Source organism: Cervus canadensis, chromosome 4, assembly GCF_019320065.1.
Source record: "Cervus canadensis isolate Bull #8, Minnesota chromosome 4, ASM1932006v1, whole genome shotgun sequence".
In the NCBI taxonomy this organism is placed as follows: domain Eukaryota; kingdom Metazoa; phylum Chordata; class Mammalia; order Artiodactyla; family Cervidae; genus Cervus; species Cervus canadensis.
Window position 1 is genome coordinate 94,971,953 of NC_057389.1, and position 12,290 is coordinate 94,984,242.

Here is a 12,290-nt window from a genome sequence, read left to right on the forward strand (position 1 = left end):
AAACAAGCAATAAGCAGGATAAACAAGTAAAGTGTATAATATGTTAGATCGGGCAAACTGTTCGAGATCGTTGGGACTTCCCTAGTGGTCCAGTGGCTAAGACTCTGTGTTCCCAAAGCAGAGGGCCCCAGTTCAAACCCTGGTCAGAGAACTAGATCCCATGCCACAACTAAAGATTCCTCACGCAGCAGCTAGAAGACCCCACAAAGAAGGCTGAAGATCCTGTGTGCCACAACTGAGAACCGGGGCAGACAAATGAATAAACAAATTGATAAAAATAAATATTAAAAAAAGAACTCTTCTGCCTTCAAAAAGAGAGAGAGGAAAGAAAAGATTTTCAAAGGAATGGGAGATAGGAAAAGTGTGTGGGCTCCTATTATAGACAGAGTAGCCAGACAGGCCTCACTAGAAAGGTGACATCTGTTCATTTTCACTACACTATAACCTTACAAAAAAAAAAAAAAGAGAAGCCCTATCTTTAAACCGAAGATTATTCTCTCCCAATCTTGACTCTCTGTTTTCTACCTCAGAACACCTCTATTTCCTCCTTTCCCCTTCTCTTCCCAATCCAATTCTGTGAATCTTTGTAGGTGACTGGGCTATGGAGAACACTCTGGGAACAGACAGCTGCGTAGATCTGTCTCTCTCCTCTTGAGTCCCCCTTTTTTCTCCTCCTGCTCATCCCTATCTCCCTTCCTTCCTTTCTCCTGGTCATGTAAACTCTGTTGAACCTCTCTGGGTGTTCCCTACGGGGGAGACTCTTTTTGCCATTAACCTAGAAGTTGTATTATCAGTGCTGTGTAGTTGGAGAAGTCCTGAGACTACAGGAAGAATAAAACTGAAATCCAGAGGCAGGAGACTTAAGCCCAAAACCTGAGAACACCAGAAAACTCCTGACTACATGGAACTTTAAGCAATAAGTGACCGTCCAAAAGCCTCCATACCTACACTGAAACCAACCACCACCCAAGAGCCAATAAGTTTTAGAGCAGGACATACCACGCAAATTCTCCAGCAACACAGGAACATAGCCCCGAATGTCAACATACAGACTGCCCAAGGTGACACCTAACACATAGACCCATCTCAAAACTCATTACTGGGCACTCCATTGCTCTCCAAAAAGAAGAAATCAAGTTCCACGCACCAGAACACTGACGCAAGCTCCCCTAACCAGGAAATCTTGACAAGCCAATCGTCTAACCCCACCCACTGGGTTAATCCTCCACAATAAAAAGGAACCACAGACCTCCAGAATACAGAAAGCCCACTCCAGATACAGCAATCTAAACAAGATGAAAAGGCAAAGAAATACCCAACAGGTAAAGGAACATGAAAATGCCCACCAAGTCAAACAAAAGAGGAGGAGATAGGGAATCTACCTGAAAAAGAATTTAGAATAATGATAATAAAAATGATCCAAAATCTTGAAAACAAAATGGAGTTACAGATAAATAGCCTGGAGACAAAGATTGAAAGATACAAGAATTGTTTAATAAAGACCTAGAAGAAATAAAAAAGAGTCAATTAAAAATGAACAATGCAATGAATGAGATCAAAAACACTTTGGAGGGAACCAAGAGTAGAATAACGGAGGCAGAAGATAGAATAAGTGAGGTAGAAGATAAAATGGTGGAAATAAATGAAGCAGAGAGGAAAAAAGAAAAAAGGATCAAAAGAAATGAGGACAACCTCAGGGACCTCTGGGACAATGTGAAACGCCCCAACATTCGAATCATAGGAGTTCCAGAAGAAGAAGACAAAAAGAAAGGCCATGAGAAAATACTCGAGGAGATAATAGCTGAAAACTTCCCTAAAATGGGGAAGGAAATAGCCACCAAGTCCAAGAAACCCAGAGAGTCCCAAACAGGATAAACCCAAGGCGAAACACCCCAAGACACATATTAATCAAACTAACAAAGATCAAACACAAAGAACAAATATTAAAAGCAGCAAGGGAAAAACAACAAATAACACACAAAGGGATTCCCATAAGGATAACAGCTGATCTATCAATAGAAACCCTCCAGGCCAGAAGGGAATGGCAGGACGTCCTGAAAGTAATGAAAGAGAATAACCTACAACCTAGATTACTGTATCCAGCAAGGATCTCATTCAGATATGAAGGAGAACTCAAAAGCTTTACAGATAAGCAAAAGCTGAGAGAATTCAGCACCACCAAACCAGCTCTTCAACAAATGCTAAAGGATCTTCTCTAGACAGGAAATGCAGAAAGGTTGTATAAACGTGAACCCAAAACAACAAAGTAAATGGCAACGGGACCACACCTATCAATAATTACCTTAAATGTAAATGGGTTGAATGCCCCAACCAAAAGACAAAGATTGGCTGAATGGATACAAAAACAAGACCCCCATATATGCTGTCTACAAGAGACCCACCTCAAAACAAGAGACACATACAGACTAAAAGTGAAGGGCTGGAAAAAAATATTTCATGCAAATGGAGACCAAAAGAAAGCAGGAGTCGCAATACTCATATCAGATAAAATAGACTTTCAAATAAAAGCTGTGAAAAGAGACAAAGAAGGACACTACATAATGATCAAAGGATCAATCCAAGAAGAAGATATAACAATTATAAATATATATGCACCCAACATAGGAGCACCGCAATATGTACGGCAAACACTAACGAGTATGAAAGAGGAAATTAATAGTAACACAATAATAGTGGGAGACTTTAATACCCCACTCACAACTATGGATAGATCAACTAAACAGAAAATTAACAAGGAAACACAAACTTTAAATGACACAATGGACCAGCTAGACCTAATTGATATCTATAGGACATTTCACCCCAAAACAATCAACTTCACCTTTTTCTCAAGTGCACACGGAACCTTCTCCAGAATAGATCACATCCTGGGCCATAAATCTGGTCTTGGAAAATTCAAAAAAATTGAAATCATTCCAGTCATCTTTTCTGACCACAGTGCAGTAAGATTAGATCTCAATTACAGGAAAAAAATTGTTAAAACTTCAAACATATGGAGGCTAAATAACACGCTTCTGAATAACCAACAAATCATAGAAGAAATCAAAAAAGAAATCAAAATATGTATAGAAATGAATGAAAATGAAAACACAACAACCCAAAACCTATGGGACACTGTAAAAGCAGTGCTAAGGGGAAGGTTCATAGCATTACAGGCTTACATCAAGAAACAAGAAAAAAGCCAAATAAATAACCTAACTCTACACCTAAAGCAATTAGAGAAGGAAGAAATGAAGAACCCCAGGGTTAGCAGAAGGAAAGAAATCTTAAAAATCAGGGCAGAAATAAATGCAAAAGAAACTAAAGAGACCATAGCAAAAATCAACAAAGCTAAAAGCTGGTTTTTTGAAAAAATAAACAAAATTGACAAACCATTAGCAAGACTCATTAAGAAACAAAGGGAGAAGAACCAAATTAACAAAATTAGAAATGAAAATGGAGAGATCACAACAGACAACACTGAAATACAAAGGATCATAAGAGACTACTACCAGCAGCTCTATGCCAATAAAATGGACAACTTGGATGAAATGGACAAATTCTTAGAAAAGTATAACTTTCCAAAACTGAACCAGGAAGAAATAGAAGATCTTAACAGACCCATCACAAGCAAGGAAATCGAAACTGTAATCAAAAATCTTCCAGCAAACAAAAGCCCAGGACCAGATGGCTTCACAGCTGAATTCTACCAAAAATTTAGAGAAGAGCTAACACCTATCTTACTCAAACTCTTCCAGAAAATTGCAGATGAAGGTAAGCTTCCAAACTCATTCTATGAGGCCACCATCACCCTAATTCCAAAACCAGACAAAGATGCCACAAAAAAAGAAAACTACAGGCCAATATCACTGATGAACATAGATGCAAAAATCCTTAACAAAATTCTAGCAAACAGAATCCAACAACATATTAAAAAAATCATACACCATGACCAAGTGGGCTTTATCCCAGGAATGCAAGGATTCTTTAATATCCGCAAATCAATCAATGTAATACACCACATTAACAAATTGAAAGATAAAAACCATATGATTATCTCAATAGATGCAGAGAAAGCCTTTGACAAAATTCAACACTCATTTATGATTAAAACTCTCCAGAAAGCAGGAATAGAAGGAACATACCTCAACATAATAAAAGCTATATATGACAAACCCACAGCAAGCATCACCCTCAATGGTGAAAAATTGAAAGCATTTCCCCTGAAATCAGGAACAAGACAGGGGTGCCCACTCTCACCACTACTGTTCAACATAGTGTTGGAAGTTTTGGCCACAGCAATCAGAGCAGAAAAAGAAGTAAAAGGAATCCAGATAGGAAAAGAAGAAGTGAAACTCTCACTGTTTGCAGATGACATGATCCTCTACATAGAAAACCCTAAAGACTCTACCAGAAAATTACTAGAGCTAATCAACGAATATAGTAAAGTTGCAGGATATAAATTAACACACAGAAATCCCTTGCATTCCTATATACTAACAATGAAAAAAACAGAAAGAGAAATTAAGGAAACAATACCATTCACCATTGCAACAAAAAGAATAAAATACTTAGGAGTATATCTACCTAAAGAAACAAAAGACCTATACATAGAAAACTATAAAACACTGATGAAAGAAATCAAAGAGGACACAAACAGATGGAGAAACATACCGTGTTCATGGATTGGAAGAATCAATATTGTCAAAATGGCTATTCTACCCAAAGCAATCTATAGATTCAATGCAATCCCTATCAAGCTACCAACGGTATTTTTCACAGAACTAGAACAAATAATTTCACAATTTGTATGGAAATACAAAAAACCTCGAATAGCCAAAGTAATCTTGAGAAAGAAGAATGGAACTGGAGGAATCAACCTGCCTGACTTCAGACTCTACTACAAAGCCACAGTCATCAAGACAGTATGGTACTGGCACAAAGACAGAAATATAGATCAATGGAACAGAATAGAAAGCCCAGAGATAAATCCACGAACCTATGGACACCTTATCTTTGACAAAGGAGGCAAGGATATACAATGGAAAAAAGACAACCTCTTTAACAAGTGGTGCTGGGAAAACTGGTCAACCACTTGTAAAAGAATGAAACTAGAACACTTTCTAACACCATACACAAAAATAAACTCAAAATGGATTAAAGATCTAAATGTAAGACCAGAAACTATAAAACTCCTAGAGGAGAACATAGGCAAAACACTCTCCGACATAAATCACAGCAAGATCCTCTATGACCCACCTCCCAGAATATTGGAAATAAAAGCAAAACTAAACAAATGGGACCTAATGAAACTTAAAAGCTTTTGCACTACAAAGGAAACTATAAGTAAGGTGAAAAGACAGCCGTCAGATTGGGAGAAAATAATAGCAAATGAAGAAACAGACAAAGGATTAATCTCAAAAATATACAAGCAACTCCTGCAGCTCAATTCCAGAAAAATAAATGACCCAATCAAAAAATGGGCCAAAGAACTAAACAGACATTTCTCCAAAGAAGACATACAGATGGCTAACAAACACATGAAAAGATGCTCAACATCACTCATTATCAGAGAAATGCAAATCAAAACCACAATGAGGTACCATTACACGCCAGTCAGGATGGCTGCTATCCAAAAGTCTACAAGCAATAAATGCTGGAGAGGGTGTGGAGAAAAGGGAACCCTCTTACACTGTTGGTGGGAATGCAAACTAGTACAGCCACTATGGAAAACAGTGTGGAGATTCCTTAAAAAACTGGAAATAGAACTGCCATATGACCCAGCAATCCCACTTCTGGGCATACACACTGAGGAAACCAGATCTGAAAGAGACACGTGCACCCCAATGTTCATCGCAGCACTGTTTATAATAGCCAGGACATGGAAGCAACCTAGATGCCCATCAGCAGATGAATGGATAAGGAAGCTGTGGTACATATACACCATGGAATATTACTCAGCCGTCAAAAAGAATTCATTTGAACCAGTCCTAATGAGATGGATGAAACTGGAGCCCCTTATACAGAGTGAAGTAAGCCAGAAAGATAAAGAACATTACAGCATACTAACACATATATATGGAATTTAGAAAGATGGTAACGATAACCCTATATGCAAAACAGAAAAAGAGACACAGAAATACAGAACAGACTTTTGAACTCTGTGGGAGAAGGTGAGGGTGGGATGTTTCAAAAGAACAGCATGTATACTATCTATGGTGAAACAGATCACCAGCCCAGGTGGGATGCATGAGACAAGGGCTCGGGCCTGGTACACTGGGAAGACCCAGAGGAATCGAGTGGAGAGGGAGGTGGAAGGGGGGATCGGGATGGGGAATAAGTGTAAATCTATGGCTGATTCATATCAATGTATGACAAAACCCACTGAAATGTTGTGAAGTAATTAGCCTCCAACTAATAAAAAAATTAAAAAAAAAAAAAAAGAAAGGTGACATCTGAAGAAAGCCTTGAAGGTGAGGGAGGAACCATGAGAATTTAGGGGAAAAGCATTTCAAGAAGAGGGAATAGAAACTTCAAAGCCCCAACATTGAAGAAGTTCTTGGTGTCCATAGTAAATGTCTTTTAGAGCCACCATGACAGAGTGCCGCAGACCGGGCAGCTTACACAACAGAAATGTATTTCCTTACAGCTCAGGAGGCTGGAAGCCTGAGATCAGTATGTCTGCGGCCTTTCTCCCCGGTTTGCTGCTGGCATCGTCTCCCTGTGTCTTCGTGATCACCTTACCTCTGTGCATGTGTATCCTGAGCCTCTCTTCTTATAAGGACTCCAGTCAGGCTGGGGTAGGACCCACCCTAATGACGTCATTCTACATTAATTGCCTCTTTCAAGGCCCCATCTCCAAATTCAGCCACACGCTGAAGTTCTATGGGTTAGAAGTTCAGCGTGTAAATTTGGGGGCACATGATTCAGCCCCTAACAGTGAAATAAGACTAACCTATGAAACAGTGGCAAAAAATCCACAGCAAACAACCAGCTGTTAAACAGTGATGGAGGGACTGTAAACGTTATGGCCATGAAAAGGAGGCTTCACCCAACCTAAATGTCCATCGACAGAGGAATGGATAAAGAAGATGTGGTACATACATACAATGGAATATTACTCAGCCACAAAAAGAATGAAATGATGCCATCTGAAGAAACATGGGTGGATCTAGAGATGATCATATCAAGTAAAGTAAGTCAGACAGGGAAAGACAAATACCATATGATATCACTTATATGTGGAATCTAAAATTCGATACAAATGAGCTTATCTATGAAACAGAAACAGACATAGAGAACAGAGTTGTGTTTGTGGGGGCAGGGGGAGGGATAAAGAGCAGATACACACTCCTATACATAAAATAGATAAACAGCAAGGTCCTACTGTGTAGAATAGAGAACTATGTTCAAAGAAAGGGAAAGAAAAGTGAGTCGCTCAGTCGTGTCTGACTCTTTGTGACCCCATGGAGTATACAATCCATGGAATTCTCCAGCCTAGAATATTGGAGTGGATAGCTGTTCCTTTCTCCAGTGGGTCTTTCTGACCCAGGAATTGAACTGGGATCTCATGCATTAAGGGCAAATTCTTTACCAGCTGAGCTACCAGTTCAGTTCAGTTCCATTCACTTCAGTCCCTCAGTCGTGTCCAACTCTTTGCGACTCCATGGACTGCAGCACACCAGGCCTCCCTGTCTGTCACCAACTCCCGGAGTTTACTCAAACTCATGTCCATTGAGTCAGTGATGCCATCCAACCACCTCATCCTCTGTTGTCTCCTTCTCCTCCCACCTTCAATCTTTCCCAGCACCAGGGTCTTTTCAAATGAGTCGGTTCTTTGCATCAGGTGGCCAAAGTATTGGAGTTTCAGCTTCAACATCAGTCTTTTCAATGAATATTCAGGACAGTTGTCCTTTAGGATGGACTGGCTGGATCTCCTTGCAGTCCAAGAAACTCTCAAGAGTCTCCCCCCGGCCAAAAAAAGTCTTCTCCAACACCACAGTTCAAAAGCATCAATTCTTCGGTGCTCGGCTTTCTCTATAGTCCAACTCTCACATCCATACATGACTACTGGAAAAACCATAGCCTTGACAAGACAGACCTTTGTTGGCAAAGTAATGTCTCTTCTTTTTAATATGCTGTCTAGGTTGGTCATAACTTTTCTTCCAAGAAGTGAGAATCTTTTAATTTCATGGCTGCAGTCACCATCTGCAGTGATTTTGAAGCCTCCCCAAAATAAAGTCTATCACTGTTTCCCCATCTATTTGCCATCAAGTGATGGGACCAGATATCATGATCTTAGTTTTCTGAATGTTGAGCTTTAAGCCAACTTTTTCACTCTCCTCTTTCACTTTCATCAAGAGGCTCTTTAGTTCTTCTTCCATAAGGGTTCTTTCTGCCATAAGGGTGGTGTCATCTGCATATCTGAGGTTATTGATATTTCTCCTGACAATCCTGATTCCAGCTTGTGCTTTATCCAGCCCAGCATTTCTCATGATGTACTCTGCATTTAAGTTAAATAAGCAGGGTGGCAATATACAGTCTTGACATACTCCTTTTCCTATTTGGAACCAGTCTGTTGTTCCATGTTCAGTTCTAACTGTTGCTTCCTGACCTGCATACAGGTTTCACAAGAGGCAGGTCAGGTGGTCTGGTATTTCCATCAGGGAAGCCCTATATTCAATATCCTGTGATAAGCCATAATAGAAAAGAATATGAAAAAGAATATACATATATATTTATAACTGAATCACTTTGCTGAACCAGAAACCAATACATTGTGAATCAACTATACTTCAGTTTTCAAAAAAGGAGGCTTCACCAAAACTGTTTTTTAAACACTGATAGGATTTGGAAAGGAATCCGAAGTGAAGGGAAGGGACTTCCCTGATGGTCCAGTGGTAAAGATTTCATCTTCCAATGCAGGCAGTGGGGTTTCAATCCCTGGTCTGGAAGCTAAGATCCCACAGGCCTCCTGGCCAAAATACCAGAACATAAACAACAAAGGCAACATCACAACAGATTCAATAAAGACTTGAAAAATGGTCCACATAAAACAAAAATCTTAAGAAGAAAAAGAAGCAAAAGGAAGAATGAGGTCATAATAGTAAAGGAGAAACCAGCATGCCATATCTAGGTAATTCACAAATGCTATGACCAAAGGATTGCCCAATTTCACCACTATAACAAAGAATTCCAAGTCCTGGGGACTTAACAAAACAAATGTTTCCTTTTTCCCCTTCGTCATTTCCAACAGAGGAGACAGGAGGTTATAATTTGGATCCAGGATGACAGAAGTTCCATCTCATCACAGCAGGAAAAAGGAAATGTGGCATGTCACACGTTAGCTTTTAAAACTCCCACCTAGAAATGACTCAAGTCACTTTCACTTACATCTTACTAACCAGAGCAAGTCATGTGGTCATACCTATCCTCCACATAGAAGAATCAGAGGACCAGAAATAGCACCAGTGATAATATTCAGTGAATATCACTAGTGATAAACATCACCAATAACTAGGTTGATCATCACTTCCCTAATTGCTCTTCCCATCAGACTGTAAACTCCTCATGAGTAAGAGCCTCATTCAAGTTGACTTTGCAAAGTTAGGTGCTCAGTAAATGGTAACAATTGCTATTAAACCCCCATCCCAATGTCTGGAACAACATAGGAGCAGAGTAAATGTCTGATGATAAATCAAATGGGGAGGTTTGGCAGCAAGTGAAAGTGCAACATATGAAAAAGTACAAATGATAAACGGATGGAGGAGGCAGAAGTCTGAGAAAACAGTGATGAGGTTGGTCCATTCCCTGGCACAGAAGTTATGAAGAACAGAACTTGGTGTTGGAAGTGGGGTTCTTCGATACCCACCAATGGTGGATGAGCAAGACATTTCAAAGCAAGAATGGAAAGTGCTTGATGGCCCACTGATTACCAAAACTGACAGGAAGAGATGAGTCAAAACATGACTCCTACATCCTGATGCTCAGTGATTAGGAGAAAGAACGGACAGCTCACCCAACTCCCTCTCCGTTCACATGAGTCAATCATCCGGTTTTCAGCCATTGCTCACCTGGAAATCCCCCACTTGGCCAATACCTGACTTCTTCCCAGTCTCTCTACTGGTCTTTTTGTTGGATCTGACACTGAGGACCCCATTCTCCTCGAAACACTACCTTCCCTTGCTTTTCGTGATCTGATCGTGACCTCTTTAGCTGGTTCTTCTAGGTAGCTTCTGTGATCTTTCTTGTTTGGTTCTTGAGTTGATTTCCTGATTTGGGTCTTGAATGTGGAGTCCTTTAGAAAGCTGTGACTAAAGAAGACGGGGTACCTATATACAATGAAATATTACTTAGCCATAAAAAAGGAAATGATGCCATTTGCAGCAATACTGGACCTAGAGATTATCATCCTGAGTGAAGTAAGTCAGAGAAACAAATATCATATGATATTGCTTATATGTGGAATCTTAAAAAAGAGTAAAATGAGCTTATTTACAAAATATAAACAGAGTCACAGATGTTGAAAACAATCTTATGGTCACTAGAGGTAAGGGGGAAGAATAAACTTGGAGACTGGGACTGACATATATACACTACTATAAAAAAATAGATAAATAATAAGGACCTATTGTTATAGCACAGATAACTCTACTCAATACTCTTTAATGACCTATATGGGAAAAAAAAATCTAAAAAAGAGTAGATATAAGTATATGTATGGTGGATTCATTTTTCTGTACCCCTGAAACTAACATAACATTGTAAATCAATGATACTCCTATAAAAAATGTTTAATAAAAATAAATTTTAAAAGCTGTGGCTAATTTCTCGATTATACCCCTCTTAAAGTATTTACTTCACTGGAACAGTCACACAGTGTGTGGTACAGCCAAAAAAGAAAAAAGAATGCTAAAAAAAAAACGATCCTGTCCTAATCACGTTTCACCCCATCACCCTGTTTTATTGTCACTTATCACTTTCTAAAACTATTCCATTATCTATTTACTTACATATCATCTGTCTCCCCTTAGAGAATTTAAACCCCATCAAAGTAGGGTCCATGTCTGATTTGTTCTCTATTTCAAAGTATCCAATGAATATGTGTTGAATGAATGATTAATGAGTAAACATCCACTTCCATTCCTTTTAATAATAATGGCTACGTCTATAGAGTACTTACTGGGGACTTCCCTGGTGGCTCAGTGGGAAAGAATACGCCTGCCAATGCAGGAGACACAGGAGATGCAAGTTTGATCCCTGGGTCAGGAAGATCCTGTGGAGGAGAAAATGGCAAACCACCCCCCCAATATTCTTGCCTGAAGAATCCCATTGACAGAGGAGCCTGGTGGGCTACAGTCCATGAGGTCACAAAAAGTCAGACACAACTGAGTGACTGAGCATGCATATATAGCACTCATTACGTGCCAAGAACTTACAGTACTTGTGTGCCAAATGCTTTGCATGTAGGAATTCACTCATTTGATGCTGTACTACCTCTAGAAGGTAGGTGGTACAATTATCACCCCATTTTACAGTTGGGTAAACTGAGGCACAAGAGGTAGAGCCAGTAATGCATATACAAGTCAATGGAGTCTAGATTTGGTACCAGAAGTGGAGTGCTGTTGAACACGCTATGATTATAAAGCTGATATGAAATTGGGTCAGGATTTGAACCCAGGCACTCAGGCTCCCAAGCCCACAGGTTTAACCACTATGCTCTCACCTGTAATTTCTAAGAGGTTGCTGGGTAATGCCACCAGGATCTTCCCCAGAGTTCCCTCTGAACCTACCTCTTCCTTCACTTCCAAGACAAAGTGGTACTGAACTTGTTTTTAATTCAAGGAGTCTGTGACTTTGGTTGGGAAAAAAAAAGTCACATCTTAATTTTCACTACCTCTAGCTGAAACTATGAATGGGGGTAACAAATTACAGTAGTATTAACAGTGTTAGCAGCACCTGTGACTTTGTCATAGAAAGTGTCTTCTTATGTTGCATTACAATCATTGTAGCTATCTTAAAATATCATCGCTTCTCATCACTACTTGAAATTGTTGGGCCTATCATCAGGTCTTGTTTCTCACAGGTTATTAAAGAAGCACATTAGTTATGTATGCAAATCCACCACTTAAAGATATTTTGATAAAGAATTTTCAATATAATTGGTCTTACTTGTGTTTGATTTTATTTGTTTAAAAACAATTCTGGGGACTTCCTTGATGGTCCAGTGGTTGACTCTATGCTTCCACTGCATGGGGTCAAGGGATCTATCCCTCGTTGGGGAACAAAGA

The 12,290-nt window shown here is 39.5% G+C and overlaps 1 protein-coding gene across 9 annotated transcripts in view; it reads right to left on the minus strand.

Annotated features, from left to right (window-relative positions):
* CACNA1A (calcium voltage-gated channel subunit alpha1 A) overlaps positions 1-12,290 on the minus strand; it is a 387,084-nt gene that overhangs the window by 324,887 nt on the left and 49,907 nt on the right. The window lies entirely within an intron of this gene.